At 39.1% G+C, this 19066-nt stretch overlaps 1 protein-coding gene across 15 annotated transcripts in view; it reads left to right on the top strand.

The window, feature by feature from the left end:
* FAM168A (family with sequence similarity 168 member A) overlaps window positions 1-19066 on the top strand; it is a 242229-nt gene that overhangs the window by 103972 nt on the left and 119191 nt on the right. For 2 of the 15 annotated variants that reach the window (XM_086340703.1, XM_086340698.1), the window contains exon 1: window positions 4502-4616. The exons of the other annotated variants lie outside the window; for them this stretch is intronic. The gene's annotated coding sequence lies outside the window, so the exon portion shown is untranslated. Of the gene's footprint in view, window positions 1-4501; window positions 4617-19066 lie in introns of those variants that run through there. 15 annotated transcript variants of the gene reach the window in all.

Here is a 19066-nt window from a genome sequence, read left to right as displayed (position 1 = left end):
TTCAAACCCAGGCCCCCTTCAGTAGAAGCACAGCTTCCTAACCATTAGACCACCAGGGTCCAATCTGGTCTGATCTGATTTTTTAATCACTGGCAAACTTTGGTCAAGATAAGCTAATTATTATGCTTCTTTCAAATAACTTTTCATTTGAATCCTCAAATCTCTTCACTATAAATAGGATCTGAATTCTGCTTTTCATGCTGGAGTTTTCCCCAGATGTCTGACAGTCCTTGACTGTTCATATTTTAAAAGGGGTTATTAAAAAGCTAATTGGAAATTTTAAATACCTGGGTGGAGTTTACTGATTTTGGACCTCATCCTAATGGTTATCTGCCTGGGCTGTTTGTGGCACAACTGCAATGTCATTAGGTCTTTCCACTAGCGCTGGTTAGATTCTCTGGAAGGATCCTCTAGCCTCCTTCCTTGAGGTTATAATGCTGATCTGGAAGCTGAGTGGAGGAGAAAGGCTGCGGGTAGGCCCTCAATGTTCACTTTACTTAACACTCTTATTTTCAGTATAGTAACCCTGCCTTCAACTGTGGTGCTCCCGCATTATGAGTTTATTAGATGTTTTTAAAGGAAGATTGAGGCTCCAGGAACTCTACTGGTATCAGTAATAAAGTGTGAAGAATGAGAGGCAGTTATTTTGGTTCTAAAGAGGCTTTCTTTAAACTTACTTCCTAGTTTTCTGTGTGTTCCAGAAAGACAAGGTTAATCATTAGATTAGAGTTGAGTGCAATAAGGAATAGTCCTCATTTGATCCTTATGGTAGCCCAGTGGGACAGGTAATATTTTTCCAATTTCCCACCTGGGGAAATTGAAGCTCAGTGAGATTAAATGACTTGTCCAAGGTCACTTAGCAAAATAAAGAGTGGCAGAGCTGGTCTTATTCTCTACCTCTGACTCTAATTCCTACTCTGATTGCAACAGATACTTCCTCCCCCAATATGAATGGGCTGCCAAAAGAGAAAATATGCTAGCCACATGGGTATTAGACAGCAGTAGTTTGAACTGTTAATAAACAGCCAGGTCTTCTTCCCTAGGAAGAGTTCAGCTGATTGGAGTTCTTGGTCTATTTTTCTAATTTATGTAAAGGACGTTAAAGAACTGTAGTGTTTGGACTTGCAACAAACTTTTAATTCCTGTAGTGGAAGCCCTAAAGATACAGTTGCATTGCCAGTTTGGCACAAGGAAATATTTAAGCTCTCAAGTAGAAATAACTGAGTTTCTAGTACAGCCAAAATGTTCTGAACTCCAGGAATCCATCATGAATCAGGGAATGTTAAGGCTCTAAGATCCATTCATTCTTGGGCTTGAAGGCTAAGCTTGTGTAGACAAGCTTCCTAGAACAATTTTGTGTACCTTTATTGAGTTTCTGCTTACTAAGAACAATAATAGATCCTGGGAAATATTTTGCTTAGGAGTTTCATACTCTAATTGGGAAAGGATACACAAATAATACACATTATGTGTAAGAATGCTATAATTGAGAGATATACAAGTGCTCATCAGGGAATGATTTATTCGGCTCAGATCAAGGGTACAGGGAATGACTGGAGAAAACTTTACTGTGAAGACAGTTGATTTGTATCTCTCAGGAAGGTCAGATCTTTAGATAGACAGGAAATGAAGAGCACTGTAGGCAGAGGGTACAGTATGTTCAAAATCCCAGAAAGATGAAAGAGCTTGTTGTTTTGAGGGGAACAGCAGGCAACTTGATTCAGCTAGAACAAAAAAGTAACATAAACCAGACCTCTCTCTGGTCTAGGGCTCTCAAGGCCCCTTTCTGTCTACCATGCTGTGCCAGCATCTGCTCACCATAGGTGTATCCTTCCTACTATGCAAGTGTTCTCTGAAGCAGTCTGTATCTCCTCTCTAGTCTCGCTCACCTTTCTTCAGAGCTTAGGTAGTATAATTACACTCTCCTCTAAAAAGTCTTTCCAGGCTGATACCTGATACTTCTCTGAATCCCGTTGCCCTTTAAAAGCCAGTGTGGTACCCTCCTAACTTCATACTGACAGATGTTCATCCTTAATTTGTTTCTAGAAGAATTTGCCATTAGTGATATTTCTGACTGTGCCCAGAATGGATGTTTATTGTCTGGTTACTTGCATTTCTTAAGCCTTGATTATAGATTTATTGTCAAGTTAACTTTCCATTCAGCTCGGAATCCTTCAGCTTAGAGAGTAAAGTGTGGTAAAATGAAACCACCTAGGACGCATCTTTTACTAGCCTTGAAGATCTAGTAATTTCTTTTCTTTTTGTCTTAGTGCTTGTCACCCCTCCCTAGAGTGCTCTTTTTTTTTAGTGTCTGTCTCCCTGACCAGACAGTGGGCCATCTGAAAGCAAAGATTTGTTATAGTTCATCTTTTTGTGTTTTCAACAGCCAACATAGAGCCTGGACACAGAAGTATCTGATACATGTTTATTATTTATTGAGAGTCAGGATACAGGAGTTCTAGTTTCAGTTCTACCACTGTGTGACCTTGAGCAGATTACTTTCAATCTTTGAAACTGTAGTTTTCTTATCTGTAAAATGTAGAGGCTGGACTCCATGGTCAGTATCATAGCATTTCTCCTACTTATAGCAGTCAGGGTCTGGTTGAAATGATAGAAGTCACATCACCAATTTGAATGGGTAAAATTTAATGTAAAGAATTGTTAAATAGGTAAAAAGTAGTGAACTACTAAGAGTACCATCCTTAGGGCTGAGGGAAAAGCAAACAAGGAAGGAACTTAAAAGCTTAAGGAAAGAGAGCTCCACAAGGCCAAGATTCTGAGGAGAGTGTATGGAATACAGTCATAGGAACATGCTGCTTATTGCTGTAGAGAAGAAATTGCCTGGCGCTTGCTTGCCTCAGAACCTGGAGGGCCACTGTCTTGAAATCTGCCATGGCTCTCTGTGTGCTGATCTGCTTGCTGCCATATAGAAAAACATTAGAACTAGAAAACACTAGAAAAAGCCACTTCTTTCTCTCTTAGCCTTGTGGCCTTGTTCCAGTACTTTCTATTGGCAGAATCTGATGTGAACCAGCTGGGAAAGGAGCAAGGTAGTCTGCAGAGTCCAGTGCACTGTCACTGAATAGAACAATGAAGAATCAGTTTACAGCTATAAGGCAAAAATTAACGATTTCTATATTCTAATAATCTGTTTTGATATTTGTCTTCCTCATTGCATCATGAGCTTGGTAGTGGCTGGAAAGTTGTCCTATTTGTCTCTGTATCTGCATTAATCCAGAAGGGGCCTGGCACCCAAGAGTTGCTTAGTAAATACTGTTTGAATGAAGGAAAGTCTCTGTAATACAGGGAAAATTATGTGTTGCTCTTGGTTGACTTCAGTCTTACTGTCTTGAAAAGGATTGGGGCTAGACATCCAAATCTTATTGAGTGCTATTGTCCTGTTCTTTCATGTGCATATTTGCATTAGATACTAGAGTAAGGACAGGAAAAACATTCTTCTTTTAATATTCATATGTTCTATAAAATTAAACTCTTGAAAGTTCCTTGGATAGCAAGGAGATCAAATCTGTTAATCCTAAAGGAAATCAACCCTGAATATTCATTGGAAAGGACTGATGCTGAAGCTCTGATACTTTGGCTACCTGTTGCAGAGATATGATTCATTGGTAAAGACCCTGATCCTGGGAAAGATTGAGGGCAGGAGGAGAAGGGGTGACAGAGGATGAGATGGTTTGATGGCATCACTGACTCAATGGACTTGCATTTGAGCAAACTCCAGGAGATAGTGAAGGACAGGCAAGCCTGGTGTGCTGCAGTCCATGGGATCGCAAAGAGTCAGACACGACTTAGAAACTGAACAACAATGAAATTAAACATATTCCCTTTTCTAAAGGGTGACAGTCTGAAATCTAAGTTAGGTACTTTGCACTTAAGTATATTCCTCAGAAGAAAAAGGAGACTAAGCTTTATTGTCGTTATATGGTCCAGTGGTTAAGACTCCATGATTGTGCTGCAGGGGTTGCAAGTTCAATCCCTGGTTGGGGAACTAAGATTCCACATGCCGCACAGCACCCCCCACCAAAAAATCTCATTTGCAGATAGAGAAACTGATGCTGAGGGTCTTGACCAAAGTTATACAGCTAGTAAGTAGCAAAGCTAGTCCAGGCTTGACTGTTCTAAAACTTGAACAGGACAGTACTCTCTCTTTTCTCCAGCATATGAGAGCAAGCACAGAGTTTTTGTTAGCAGATAGCAATAGAAATCTGTGAAACTGCTGTTTCTGGCTGTTTGGGGCTGGACAAGTAACAACAGAACAAAATAGTAATCCTTGCAAGGCTACAATCATAGAGTTTGCTAGTAATTGGCCTTTTATATAAACCAGTTTGAGCCTGTGCTTCAGACACCTGGTTTATGAAGCAGTTGCTGTCTGGCAGCAGAGTATTCTTCTTCCTCTTTTTTTTTTTAATCCCACACTAGCAGTTTACAGAAGAGTTCTGACACATTCCCTGAAACATTAAGCTTCTTTTCTCTTGCTCTTCTAGGTTTCTTCCCTTTTCTGAGACCTAAAAGTAGATAGACCAATTTATTATGAGGAAGCAAAATTTGTGAGACTGGTGTGTTTCTTGCTTCTGGACCAGCACACACAAAGCTTTTAGGTAAGTTACTTAGGATTGAGAGTCAGTTGTTCTTTCTCAGGTCATCAGTCAGGCAGAGCTGAGGACCCTGATGCCAGTCTCACTGCTTGAAGGGTCAAAGTATTGCTCGTAGCCTGGGAGAGACACTGTTACAAGAAAAGCTTTCCATTAAAAGCATTGGAAGAAGCCAGTGATGTCAGGATTTGCTTATCAAATTATTCTGCTGGTTATTTTGTGATTATCCATTGGGATGCCCACTGAGATTGGTTGACATGGGAGTGTGATTTCATCTTGACAATGAGAAGCCCTTGGACCAATGTTACCTATCCTTGATGTCTTTTGGTACTTCCGTTGACTAGGGGATCTTCGGATTCCCCTTTGACTTTTTTGGCAGTAAGGGCTGCTGCTTAACTGCTTTTCAGAAATGATGACATTTATTCTTTGGAAGGAACTGAAGAAGGAGTCTGTACACGTCATTTATTTTTAACTGCATACTCAATAAAGTTGAAATCTTACTTTCCTTTTTGTGGTTTTACATCGAACAAGAAAGGGGATGTGGCTCGGACGGTAAAGCGTCTGTCTACAATGTGAGAGACCTGGGTTTGATCCCTGGGTTGGGAAGATTCCCTGGAGAAGGAAATGGCAACCCACTCCAGTACTCTTGCCTTGAAAATCCCATGGACGGAGGAGCTTGGTGCAGTCTACTATCCATGGGGTCACAAAGAGTCGGGCACGACTGAGTGACTTCACTTTCACTTTAAAAACAGAGCCACCTGGCAAAACCCTATTCTTCTACTTAATAACTTAATAGTTCTTTATACTCCCTGAGCCTCAGTTTCCTCATCATTAAAATGAGAATAGTAATACACAATGACAACAACAATAGCGATCCACCATTTTAGGTAAGTGAATTTCTGTGAACCTCAATTTTCTGTGAAATGGAGGCATTAATTCCTCAGTAACAGATTTGGTTTGATAAAGAAACTAGCTAATATAAATGGAATGCAGGTAAATGGAAGTGCTAAGTAAATGGCTATGACTATTCTTAGGAGATCTGAGAGAAAAGATCCCTGAGGGTAGCATAGTTCATGTGGGATGGGTCAGGGCTTAATAAATATTCATTGATTAATTCTTTCCATAGGGAGCTCTTATTTCCTTTTCACTTGCTTTCTCTGCTGGTTTTTTTTTCTCCTAACATCATTTTTGCAGACACAGCTATGGAGTTGTTCTCTCTGAGAGTTTCCTTCCCATGCTATAGTCCTGATATTGTTGTTCCAAGTTGCTCTCTGTAGAGAAAGTGGGGGTACAAAGGCTGAGTTAATGGTTCACAACTTCCAGTGCCATGTATTTCCGGGTCTACTGTTTTGTGTATAAGATCAAGGAGGGTTTGTCAAAGGTCTTTAAGGAGATGTGATCATGCTATTATTTGCTGTTTCTTTGGTATATGCCAAGAAGGAGGGCTGGCCAGTAAAAAAAAATGTTTATGGACCAATAAACTAGATCTCTGCAAAGCTGGCCTGTGATCTACTCAGCCTCTTTAGGCAAGAGACTCTGGCAAGTTTAAATTCCAACTGTTTCAGTACAGGGTTTCATTTCTCTTTTTGGTCACAGAATTATAGAATCCTTAGATACCTTCAGAAGCTGACACAAAGATGTTAGAGGGCTTGTTTAAGTCATATGGTAAAACCAGAACCTAGATTTCTTCCTTTTAACTCTTCCTGTAGTTCTTTGGAAAAGTAGTTGTTTATTTCCTAGGATGGCTACCCAGCAATGCTAGTTTTAGTTTATATTTTTTTAGTTTATTTTGAGGATACTCTGATTTTCCTTCTTATAAATGCTACAGGATTATATTGAGCTGTAAAGTTTGCTAGGTTCTTTCAAGGCCGGTGTTGCTTTTTTCTTTACATCTCTGTGAGATAAGCAAGTCAGATACTCCTAATGATTTGGGTTTTTTAAAAATCTTTTTTTCTTTTTCTTAAACTGATGAGAAAATTAAGGCCCAGAGAGGGGACATGAGTTGTTCAGAGTCATATAGTGAGTGAATGGTAGGGTTAGAACTAGCAAGAAGTCCCTTTTATTTTTAGGTTTTTATAATCACTGGGAATATTATCATACCTTATCAGTGGATATTATCACTTTCTACAGTTTTTGCCTGTCTGTAAAAGAAAAATGTCTTATTTTAATTTTCATCTGTAAATACTTTTTCATGGCCATTTGTAGTTGTTCTGTGAATTTTGTGTCATTTATTGCACATTTTCCACTAGGTTGTCTTTTATCAGTTTTGCAGGGTATAGGAGGCTCTTTGTATATCAAAGCTTTGGGGATATATGCTGCAAATATTTTTGATGTTTTCTTTATGAAACTTGGTGCCTCCCTAGAGCACCCAAAGAGAAAAATCCTTTATATTGGAATAGCTATTTAAAAAAATAGCATACCAAAAGAAAAGCAAACAAAAGATTTAAAAAAAGAAAAAAAATTGCATATTACTGCTACCACTAACACTACTACTGAACTTTTACTTTATAAGTTTTCCAAAAGCTTTCATATTTTGTATTTTGTCCTTTTAGTAACTACATCAGGGAGCTTATGATTAAAATAAGGTGGATTGAACTCATACTTTTTAACTTTCTTCTTTCTTTTTTCAAAACTCCATTGAAATGGCATAAAACTAGTATTAACTCACACAGACTAAGAGAATAGAGAAGATGGGAAAGTGAAAAGTGAAAGAGAATGTTGCTCAGTTGTGTCCGACTCTTTGCAACCCCATGGACTATACAGGCCATGGAATTCTCCAGGCCAGAATACTGCAGTGGGTGGCTGTTCCCGTCTCCAGGGAATCTTCCCAACCCAGGGATCAAACCCAGGTCTCTGGCATTGCAGGAGGATTTTTTACCAGCTGAGCTCACTAGGAAGACCCTGAGAAGATAGGAAAGAGGCACAAATGAGAAATGATTTAGTGGATTAGGGAAAGCAGAAACCTGAAGCTACAGAGGGAAATTAATCTGAATAAAGACATCTTTGTCATACAGAAACCTAGAAAGTCCTTGGTATTGGAGATTCTTGGCACCTTGAATGTTAGCATGAGAGATGGAGCCGAAAACAGGAGTTTAGAGGTATGTAAGGAACATTTAAGCTATCAGGTCTTTTTGTCTATTTCAGCAGAACATTGAAGGTTTATCCTCCAGAGAAATAAAATCAGAGAGGCCCTGGATTTGGGATTACCAGATTTAGCTGAGAGTAAACGAGAAGTGACATTCTAAAAACAGGGATTATATGAAGGGCTCCATCTAGTTCTTATCTCTCACACATAGGTAGTTAGGTTTATTCTCCTCAGGTGGGAGATTAGAGGATTTTTTGCTGAGAAATTGACTCTCAGACATTTGGAGACCTCTGCAGTAAAAAAAAAAATGGCTTGACATTTTCTCTTGTTAACTTTGAAGCCTAGAAGTTAACATGCCCCGCTGCCCATGCAGTGTATTTCTGTGTGCCTCCTAAATATGAATAAGAGAGGCAAAGATCTCCTGATGTTTGAGAAAAGTCTCTAACATAACAGAAATGAAAACAAACAGAAAAGGAACCTCCCCCACCCCAACCCCAAAAGAGAGCGGTGGGGAGAGAGTGCACAGGAGACAATGTAGGGAGTAAAAGAAAATTTGAAAAAACTCAGACCAGAGAAGATACTGCCTCAGTCAAATAAGAATAGGGTCCTGTTAAAAAAAAAAGGAATAATCAGACAAGAAAGCTATTTTGGTTACATCAGAAATAAAGAATTATAAAGAAAAATAAAGAAAAGATACATCAGAATAAAGAATTTAAAACACATAGAAAATAAGAGAAGAAATAATAATCCTAAGAGGATCAGTTTTAAGATTTATTTAAATATAAAAGTTATTTAAATTTAAGAAAATTGGTGTAATTATTTTTGATGATTTCATTCTGTCCAGTTCCTCTAGTTTTTTCTCTTTTAGGTCTCTGAATCTCCTGATAGTAAGATGTAGAGTCATAAAGGGAAAGACATCATCAAAGAAATAATACAGCATTTTCCCAGAATTTAAGTACACATATGTTTATATTGGGAAAAAACCCATCAAGCACTCAGTACAATGAATTTTCAAAAAGAAACACATCATTATAAAATTTTAGAACACTGGGTAGAGTGAGAATATCTTAAAAGCTTCTAGAGAATGAACAGGTCATGTAAAAAGGCATTGGATTTCTCAAAAGCAGTATTGGAATCTAGAAGAAAGTGGAGGAATTGCCTTACATTCTGAGAAGAAATTATTTCTAACCTAGCATTTTATACCTAACCTAGCATTTTATTTTTGACAACTAACAATAAAATATGAAATTGGAGACATTTTCTGACATCTCAAAAGATTTGTTTCCCATGGATGCTATCTCAGAGAACTTGGTAGTTTGATATAGCATAATGAGGATAGGCACGAAATAGGAAGGGAAACAAGGGAACAAGGGAACCCAGCATAGAAAATGAAAGTCCCAAAATGATTAAGGAATATTCAAGGACTGCAACTATGCAGGAGACCTAAAGACTAGAGAGAGCTATCAGATTTGAACAAGAGGCTCGAGATCTCCAAGAGATCCTTTAAAGAAAAAACCAAACACGTCAGTAAATTATCTAACATGTTCAACCATTTTAAAAAGAATCATAAAGTTGTTTTGGAGAACCTGGAGATGACTTGGGGAAAAGGACATTAAAACCAAGCAAATTAAAAATGAAACAACTGTTAATTCTAGGGAAACCAGAATTCTAGTTATTCAGGAAAGACAGTGTAGTCATAATACACTATGTGGCTTAGCTGTGAAAATCATTATAAATCATAACATAGACCCTGAGTATTCTTGAAGAAAATAAGAAAGTGTTGGAATATTTGTTCCTCCAGATAACAAAACTTATTTAAAAGCTTTGGTAATCACACCTTGGAGTATTAACAAGAGAAATGAAAGCTGCCAACCACATAAAAGGCTTCCCAGGTGGTGCTAGTGGTAAAGAACCCACCTGCCAATGTAGGAGATGTAAGAGACCTGGGTTTAATCCCTGGGTCGAGAAGATGCCCTGGAGGAGGGCATGGCAACCCACTCCAGTATTCTTGCCCAGAGAATCCCTTGGACAGAGGAGCCTGGTGAGCTATCGTCCACAGGGTCACAAAGACTAGGACTGAGGCAACTTAGCACAGCACTGAACATAGCCACATAAAGGCTTTTGTACAAATTTTCATAAAAATATTGTTTATAATAGCTAAAATTTGAAATCAGCCTGTTGTAGGTTGAATTGTAGTCTCTCTAAATGAATCAGTTGTAATCCCCCCAAAATAATAGACTCTGAATATTAATTTTTTATTGGGGTATAGTTGATTTATGAATATTAATTTTGAACAGCATTTTAATTTGAAATAATTATAGATTTACAGGAAGTTGCAAAGATAAACAGAGAGGCCTCATATATCATTTACCCAGTTTCCTCCAATGGTTACATCTTGTTACAACTGTAGTATAGTATCAAAACCAGGAAAATGACATTGGTGCAATGTGTATATATAGTGCCATTTAGTCATATGTGTAGATTTGTGTAATCATCACTGCAGTCATGGTTCAGCATTCCATAACTACAAAAATTTTCCTCACTCTACTCCTTTATAGTCACAGAACACCTGTTACCCTCCTCTCTGACTCCTGGAAACCACATTTATCTAACACTTGTATAATTTTGTTTTTCAAGATTAAATCTATAAGTGGAATCAAACAGTATGCAAGTGGTTATATGTATCAATAGTCTTTTTTATTCTTTTAAAGGTTACTTACTTAGTTTATGTTTTGGCTGTGACGGGTCTTCCTTCCTGCACTCAGGCTTTCTCTAGTTGTGGCGAGCACGGGCTACCCTTTGTTGTTGTGTGTGGGCTTCTCATTGCCCCGGCTTCTGTTGTTGTGGAGCACAGGCTTTAGTCATGTAGGCTTCAGAGGCTGTGGCACTCAGGCTCAGTAGTTATGGCACACAGGCTTAGTTGCTCCAAGGCATGTGGAATCTTCCTGGACCAGGGATCAAACTGGTGTGCCTTGCAGTGCAAGGCAGATTCTTAACCACTGAATTACCAGGGAAGCTCTCTGAGTGAAAGTCACTCAGTCGTGTCCAACTCTTTGCAACTCCATGGACAGTAGCCCACCAGGCTCCTCTGTCCATGGAATTCTCCAGGCAAGAATACTGGAGTGAGTTGCCATTCCCTTCTCCAGGGGATCCTCCTGACCCAAGGATTGAACCTGGTTTCCTGCATTGCAGGAAGTCCTCTGGTTCATTTCTTTTTGGTTGCTGAGTAGTATTCCATGGATTGGGCATATCCTAAATATTAATGTAACTAAAAATTGTGATGTGACTATGTTAGTGGAATGGGAAGTGTGTGTACATGTGTATGTATGGGTGGTCATGGGAGTGACAATAACGATATGAAAGAGCAAATCTTCATAACAGAGAGATGATAAATAGTGAGTAAAATTGATCCCCAAAGAGCCAGTATATGTGTATTTTTGGAAATAAGGAGAAAAATACTAAAAGAGCTAAAAGTTGAAAGTGATTGCCTTTGAGAAGCAGAAATTCGCAGTAAGGTAGTGGATTACTGCTTTTTGTTATATGACTGAAATCAACAATTACCATACTTAAAAATAAGGCCTAGAGACTTAACGGACCCAGAGGTTTAGAATGAATAACTAGAGAAGCTGAGCCTTCAGCTCTGGCTCCCTACTCTTACCAGTGACCTTTCTGCCTCACCCTGCCTTGGAATGTTTGCTGATGTTCATAGGAGTGAAAGCTTGTGCTCCCAACAGAGCCCTCTCAGTGTTTTTATATTGGTTGTTATACTCTCTGCCTTTGGGATACTGCGAAATATGTGATACAGCAAACACAAGAGTCCTCAAGACTCAGTTTCTAAGTGACTGATACTGGGGTAAAAAATCACCGTAAAACTGCTTTTTTGAAATGCCAACTTGACAGCCATGTCCATTTTCATTTCTTTTGATGGACTAGGGATGGCTCTTTTATAGGAATTACATGGATCCACTTTTTGTTTTTTTGTTTTGTTTTGTTTAAAAATTGGTTGCTGGCCCCTTACAAAATGCTCCTGTCATGAGAGAGGGAAGTTACAGCTTAGGCTTAGGAATCAGAGAACTTGAATGCAATCTACTGCTTGGCTACTCTCTGTTTTGGTTTTTGTTTTGGAGGGAGTTGTTTGTTTCTCCTTCAGCAAAGTAGAATTCCTTCTTTTCTAAGCTACAATTTCAGCTTCCTTGAAACTTCCCTCTTTGACATCTTTGCTGAACTGTAGTATGCCCAGATTTCCTGTGCCCATGATAGTTCTTTGGGTTACTTCTGAAAATGATTTATTGCTCACTCATCATGCATGAGAATTTTATCTTCAGTGAAGAATCCCATTGTCTAGTGCTGGGGAATCATTCTTCGCCTGCCTGTGCCAACTATAAGATACAAGTTCAGAGTGAAGGCTTTAGAATGAGCCAGTGCCCTAGTGGTAAACTTAAAATATTAGGTTACCCCCTTCCCCACTGTTATTACCATTACAGCATTCTTGTCCACAAGCGTTAGCCGCAAGCTCCTTTGGTTTTCTTTGCTTGCTTACTGATGAGGCTGCTCTGTGGTGGTTTTATCCAGTTGAAGACTAATTTCCTAACTGTGAAGATGTTATCGCCACCAGAGCAAAATGTCATGACCAAATATGAGCAAAACAAAGAGCAGAGTTTCATTTTTATTACCTGCCACCCCCTGGGCTCAGTGGTAAGGAAGAGGGGGGCCCCCGGCCTGGCCAAGTGCTCTTGATCACAAGATGTGTAGAGGTAGGAGTGTCTCAGCTTTTTCCTGAGGAGCAATCTATGGAGGGTTCCATAGGTGTCAAAGAGTGCTGTTATTCAGACTGTCCTGGAGAGGGGGCCAAAGGACTCCTTTTATGGCTCCTGCTTGAGAGACACAATCAACATTCATAGGCTAGGTTGCACATGCAGGAAAAACCATCAATTCTTTCAAATTATAACTCTAAAATCAATCTTATTATTTAAATAATAGCACATATATTTCCTAAAACTACCATAATAAAAAGTTATCAGCTCATTTAGAACTTGATACTTGCTGGTTTTAACTAATACTAGAGATAGGCTTCCAGACCTGTAAAGTAGTGTTTGATGGGAGATCCCAGGCCTGCGAGGTAGTTTTCTAGCAACAATTGCCAGTAATGTTTTTTTTCAGCTGATTATTTCAGTTGTCTTTGGGTGCAGGGATAGATGTTTGACAGTAGTATGAAATAATGTGTAAACCTGACTCTTTTTTTCTTGGGCTTGACAGATGATAAGAGGACAAAGACTTTGGGCAGAGTAAGCCTTTGGGTAGCATATGTAGGGAGCCACTTTCATGTTCTGAATTCTATAAAGGAGCCATTTCTTTTTAGACAGGGGCATCCTTTGGGGATAGGCTTGATCATCCTCCCCATTTAAGAATTGTAGTTTCAGTGAAGCATTTTGAGATGTCTGCTAAAAAAAAAACAACCTAGGTCAAATCAGGTATGATTTATGAAATGCACCATTAATGAGACAGTGAGAAAGTCAATTTTGTCTCTCTGTGTCCTGAAACTCTAAAGAGGTTAATTACAGGAAGTCCTTCAAACCATATGGTTCTTTGTCTTGGAAACATTCCTGTTTTTGAATAACATGCTTTCTATGTGACTACCTCTGGTCATATGAAACTCCAGTACTTTGTGGCCACCTGATGTGAAGAACTGACTTATTGGAAAAGACCCTGATCCTGGGAACGATTGAAGGCAGGAGTAGAAGGGGATGACAGAGGGTGAGATGGTTGGATGCCATCACTTGATGGACATGAGTTTGAATAAACTCCAGAAGTTGGTGATGGACAGGGAAGCCTGACGTGCTGTAGTTCATGGGGGTTGCAAAGAGTCAGACACGACTGAGTGACTGAACTGAACTGGTTATATAGTATCAGTATCAGCATTTATTGCTTGAGTTCTTCTGTTTTATATCTGAACTTACATAAAGCTAGCTTCAAATAATATTTAAATTAGAGTTTTGAGAGGTGAATCTACTGATGTGCTGCACTCATTGATCTATGAGTAACCCAACAGTGTTGCTTCAGAATTCTCTTGTCTGGTCTTTTTGTGACTCTCCACTTTGTTCATTCTATACTGTCCACAGTATTCTCTTAAAAGAATGTTGAGTTCTTTTCTGCCTCAGTACCTTTTCCCATGCTGTTACTTTCCCTGAAATGTTTCCATGTTCTTCCCTCCAACCTGGCTAACTACTCCTCTGTTATGACTCATTTAAATGTCCCCACCTTAGAGTATTCTTTCTTGACTTGTCATTCTTGAGAATATCTCTGTTTGCTTCTTTATGAGCATCTCTTACATATTGTAATGATAGGATGTATTAGTTTTTCTCACCTACTTTTCGACTTTTTCCTCCTCTGGAGTATAAACTATGTGAGGACAGGGATAGTGGCTGAGCAGTTCACTATTGGATTCTCAGTGCCTAACACAATGTCTCGGGTCTGACACACAATAGGAATTTGTAACAAATATTTGTAGATAGCCTGAATGAATGAATGAAGGAGCCCCTTCTTTTGGGGGAACATCTAAGAGAACCAGACAGAAACTGAATGGCCTGTGATTGACTATATTTAGGGGGCCCATTTTTTGCTTAGCTTTGGAAGTCACACAGCATTACTTCCTGTGCCTTCTATTGGTTGGACTAGTCCAGTTCAGATTCCCTGAGAGGAGAGTTAGGCTATCTGTACCTCTTCATGGCCTGTGGCAATCTTTGGAAAATACAGCCTGTCACAATACATTATTCTGAGCTGGGTATTGACTATCACCTCTGAGAAATGGATGAAGCTCTATTATTGGCATTTATACTACTCTGATATCTTGGATAAACACCCCTGGAATATAGAGACATAGAGGTTCAGATCATGATTCTGTCACTTACTAGTGATAGAGAAAGAAAACCTATCAGAAAATGTAAGTGGTTTCTACATTCATTCAGGCTTTCAATAAATGTATTTTGAGTACAATGTGCCAAAACTTGGACGTTCTGTTAGACACTGAGAACACAATAGTGAGCCATACAGTTTTTCTTACTGCCCTCAAAGCAGACAGTCCCCTAAACTCCACTGCCTCTTTTTTTTTTTTTTTTTTTAAAGACTTTTCTTAGGGCAGTTTTAGGTTTACAACAAAATTGAGAGGGAGACACAGAGATTTCCCATATACCTCTCCCTAACTTGTGCATGCATAGTTTCACCCATTATCAATATCGTTCATCAGGATGGTGCATCAAATGAGCTTACACTGAAACATCAAGATTACTCAAAGTCTGTAGTTCTCCTCAGGCTTCACTCTTGACATTGTACATCCTATGGGTTTAGACAATATATAATGCCATGTATACATTATTGTTCATTGGAAGGACTGATGCTGAAGCTGAAGCTCCAATACTTTGGCCACCTGATGTGAAGAGTTGACTCATTGGAAAAGACCCTGATGCTGGGAGGGATTGGGGGCAGGAGGAGAAGGGGAAGACAGAGGATGAGATAGCTGGATGGCATCACTGACTCGATGGACATGAGTTTGGGTAAACTCTGGGAGTTGGTGATAGACAGGGAGGCCTGGCGTGCTGCAATTCATGGGGTCACAGAGAGTCGGACACGAAAGATGGTAAAGAATCCACCTGTAATGCAGGAGTCTCAGGTTCAACCCCTGGGTCAGAAAGATACGCTGGAGAAGGGAATGGCTACCCACTCCAGTATTCTTGGCTGGGAAATCCCATGGACAGAGGAGCTCGGAGGTCTATAGTCCATGGGGTCACACAAGTCAGACATGACTTAGCTATTAAGTAACAACAACAAAAAAACAAGGACCTTCTGTATCACACAGGGAACTATTCTTAATATCTTGTAATAACCTGTAAAAAAATCTGAAATAATATATATCTGAATGATTTTGCTCTACACTTGAAACTACCACAGCATTGTAAATTGACTATGCTTCAGTTTAAAAAAATTTTTTTAACTGTTCAGACAATAAAAAGATCAGTGGTTGGTGGGAATGGGAAGGGGAGAGTAGGATGAATAGATTTTTAAAGCAATGAAATATTCTGTAAGATATTATAATAATGTATAAAAAATATAGTCACTCACTCTTCTGACTCCAGGGGATCTTCCCGACCAAGGGATTGAACCCACATCTCCTGCATTGGCAGGTGGGTTTTTTACCACTGAGTCACCAGAGAAACCTCCTTGTTTTTTTCACCTATGTTATATATAGTGTATATATATTAATCCCAAACTCCTAATTTATCTTCTCCTCCCCCATCCCCTTTAGTAATCAATAAGTTTGTTTTTTAGGTCTTTGAATCTATTTCTGTTTTGTAAATAAGTTCATTTATATAATTTTTTAAGATCCATCTTCATAATTTTTGCTTTTTCCAGAATGTTGTATGCTAAGTCACTTCAAAGTGAAAAGTGAAAGTGAAGTCGTTCAGTCGTGTCTGACTCTTAGCGACCCCATGGACTGTAGCCTACCAGGCTTCTCTGTCCATGGGATTTTCCAGGCAAGAGTACTGGAGTGGGGTGCCATTGCCTTCTCTGAGAATGTTGTATAGTATCGTTGTAATCATACAATATGTAGTTTTTCAAGATTATATATTTAATAATATACATTTAAGTTTTCTCCATGTATTTGCATGGCTTTATAGCTTTTTTTTTTTTTTTTTTTAGTTCTAAGTGATAATCTATTGTCTGGACGTACTACAGTTTATTTATCCTTTCACCTACTGAAGGACATCTTGGTTGCCTCAAAGTTTAACCAATCATGAATAAAGCTATTATAAACATCTTTGTGCAAGTTTTTGTGTGGACATGAATAACAAGGAGTGTGGTTGCTGGTTTATGTGCTAAGAATATGTTTAATTTTGTAAGAAACTGACAGACTGTCTTCCAGAGTCGCTGTACCATTTTGCGTTCCCACTAGCATTGTACAAGAGTTCCTATTGCTTCACATCCTCACCAGCATTTGTTGTTGTCAGTATTCCAGATTTTGGTCATTCTAATAGGTGTGTAATAGCATCTTGTATTGTTTTAATTTGCATTTCCCTGATATTTTTATATGTTTATTTTCCATCCGTATATCTTCTTTGATCACATGTCTATTAAGGTCTTTGGTCTATTTTTTAAATTGGGTTGTTTGCTTTGTTATTATTGAATTTTAAGAATTCTTTGTAAAAAAAAAAAAGAATTCTTTGTATGTTTTTGGATAATAGTCCTTACCAGGTGTGTATTTTGCAGATATTTTCTCACAGTCAATAGTTTGTCTTTTAATTATTTTGAATGTGAGTTTTGCAGAGTACAAGTGTTTAATCAAGTCCAGCTTATTTCTTTCACAGTTTGTGTCTTTGGTGTTATATTTAAAGATGCAGTTAGTTCAGTTCAGTTCAGTTGCTCAGTCATGTCCGACTCTTTGCGACCCCATGAATCGCAGCACGCCAGGCCTTCTGTCCATCACCAACTCCCGGAGTTCACTCAGACTCACGTCCATCGAGTCAGTGATGCCATCCAGCCATCTCATCCTCTGTCGTCCCCTTCTCCTTTTGCCCCCAATCCCTCCCAGCACCAGAGTCTTTTCCAATGAGTCAACTCTTCACATGAGGTGGCCAAAGTACTGGAGTTTCAGCTTTAGCATCATTCCTTCCAAAGAACACCCAGGGCTGATCTCCTTCAGAATGGACTGGTTGGATCTCCTTGCAGTCCAAGGGACTCTCAAGAGTCTTCTCCAACACCACAGTTCAAAAGCATCAATTCTTCGGCACTCAGCCTTCTTCACAGTCCAACTCTCACATCCATACATGACCACAAGAAAAACCATAGCCTTGACTAGACGGCCCTTTGTTGGCAAAGTAATGTCTCTGCTTTTGAATATGCTATCTAGGTTGGTCATAACTTTCCTTCCAAGGAGTAAGCGTCTTTCAATTTCATGGCTGCAGTCGCCATCTGCAGTGATTTTGGAGCCCAAAAAATAGTCTGACACTGTTTCCACTGTTTCCCCATCTATTTGCCATGAAGTGATGGGACCAGATGCCATGATCTTCGTTTTCTGAATGTTGAGCTTTAAGCCAACTTTTTCACTCTCCTCTTTCACCTTCATTAAGAGCCTTTTTAGTTCCTCTTCACTTTCTGCCTTAAGGGTGGTGTCATCTGCATATCTGAGGTTATTGATATGCATACCCATACCCAAGATTCAGATCAGATCAGTCGCTCAGTCATGTCCGACTCTTTGCGACCCCATGAATCGCAGCATGCCAGGCCTCCCTGTCCATCACCAACTCCCGGAGTTCACTCAGACTCATGTCCATCGAGTCAGTGATGCATCCAGCCATCTCATCCTCTGTCGTCCCCTTCTCCTTTTGCACCCAATCCCTCGCAGCATCAGAGTCTTTTCCAAAGAGTCAACTCTTCGCATGAGGTGGCCAAAGTACTGGAGTTTCAGATTTAGCATCATTCCTTCCAAAGAACACCCAGGGCTGATCTCCTTCAGAATGGACTGGTTGGATCTCCTTGCAGTCCAAGGGACTCTCCAGAGTCTTCTCCAACACCACAGTTCAAAAGCATCAATTCTTCGGCACTCAGCCTTCTTCACAGTCCAACTCTCACATCCATACATGACCACAGGAAAAACCATAGCCTTGACTAGACGAACCTTTGTTGGCAAAGTAATGTCTCTGCTTTTGAATATGCTATTTAGGTTGGTCATAACTTTCCTTCCAAGGAGTAAGCGTCTTTTACACCTATGTTATCTTCTAGGAGTTTTATAGTTGTATTTTACATGAAAATCTATGGTTGGTTTTGAGGTAATTTTTTTGAAAGATGTAAGATCTGTGTCTGGATTTGTTTCGTTTTGCTTGTAGATCTCCAATTGTTCCAGTGTCATTTGTTGAAGAGACTGTCTTTGCTCCATTGTATTGCCTTTTTGCTCCTTCATTGAAGATCCATTGACTATATTTGTGTGGCTCTATTTTGGGGCTGTGTGTTCTGTTCCATTGATCTCTATGTCTCTTCTTTCACTGGTACCACGCTGTCTTAATTACTATAAGTCTTGAAGTTGGTAGCATCATTCCTCCAACTTTGTTCTTCAGTGTTGTGTTGGCTATCCTGGGTCTTTTGCCTCTCTGTAAACTGTAAAAATCAGTTTGTCAATATCTGTAAAATAATTAGTTGGGATTTTTATTGGAATTGTATTGAATCCATAGATCAAGTAGGGAACAACTGACATTTTAACAATATTGAGTCTTTCTACTCCCAAACATGGAATATCTTTCCGCTTTATTTAGTTGTTCTTTTATTTCATTTATCAGAATTTTGTAGTTTTCCTTATATAAATCTTATATATATATTGTTAGAT

Source organism: Bos grunniens, chromosome 15 (genome assembly GCF_055505025.1).
Source record: "Bos grunniens cultivar Pamir isolate PY7600 chromosome 15, Bosgru_T2T1.0, whole genome shotgun sequence".
In the NCBI taxonomy this organism is placed as follows: domain Eukaryota; kingdom Metazoa; phylum Chordata; class Mammalia; order Artiodactyla; family Bovidae; genus Bos; species Bos grunniens.
The sequence above is the reverse complement of the archived record's forward strand: the minus strand, read 5'-3'. Positions and strand labels throughout refer to the sequence as shown.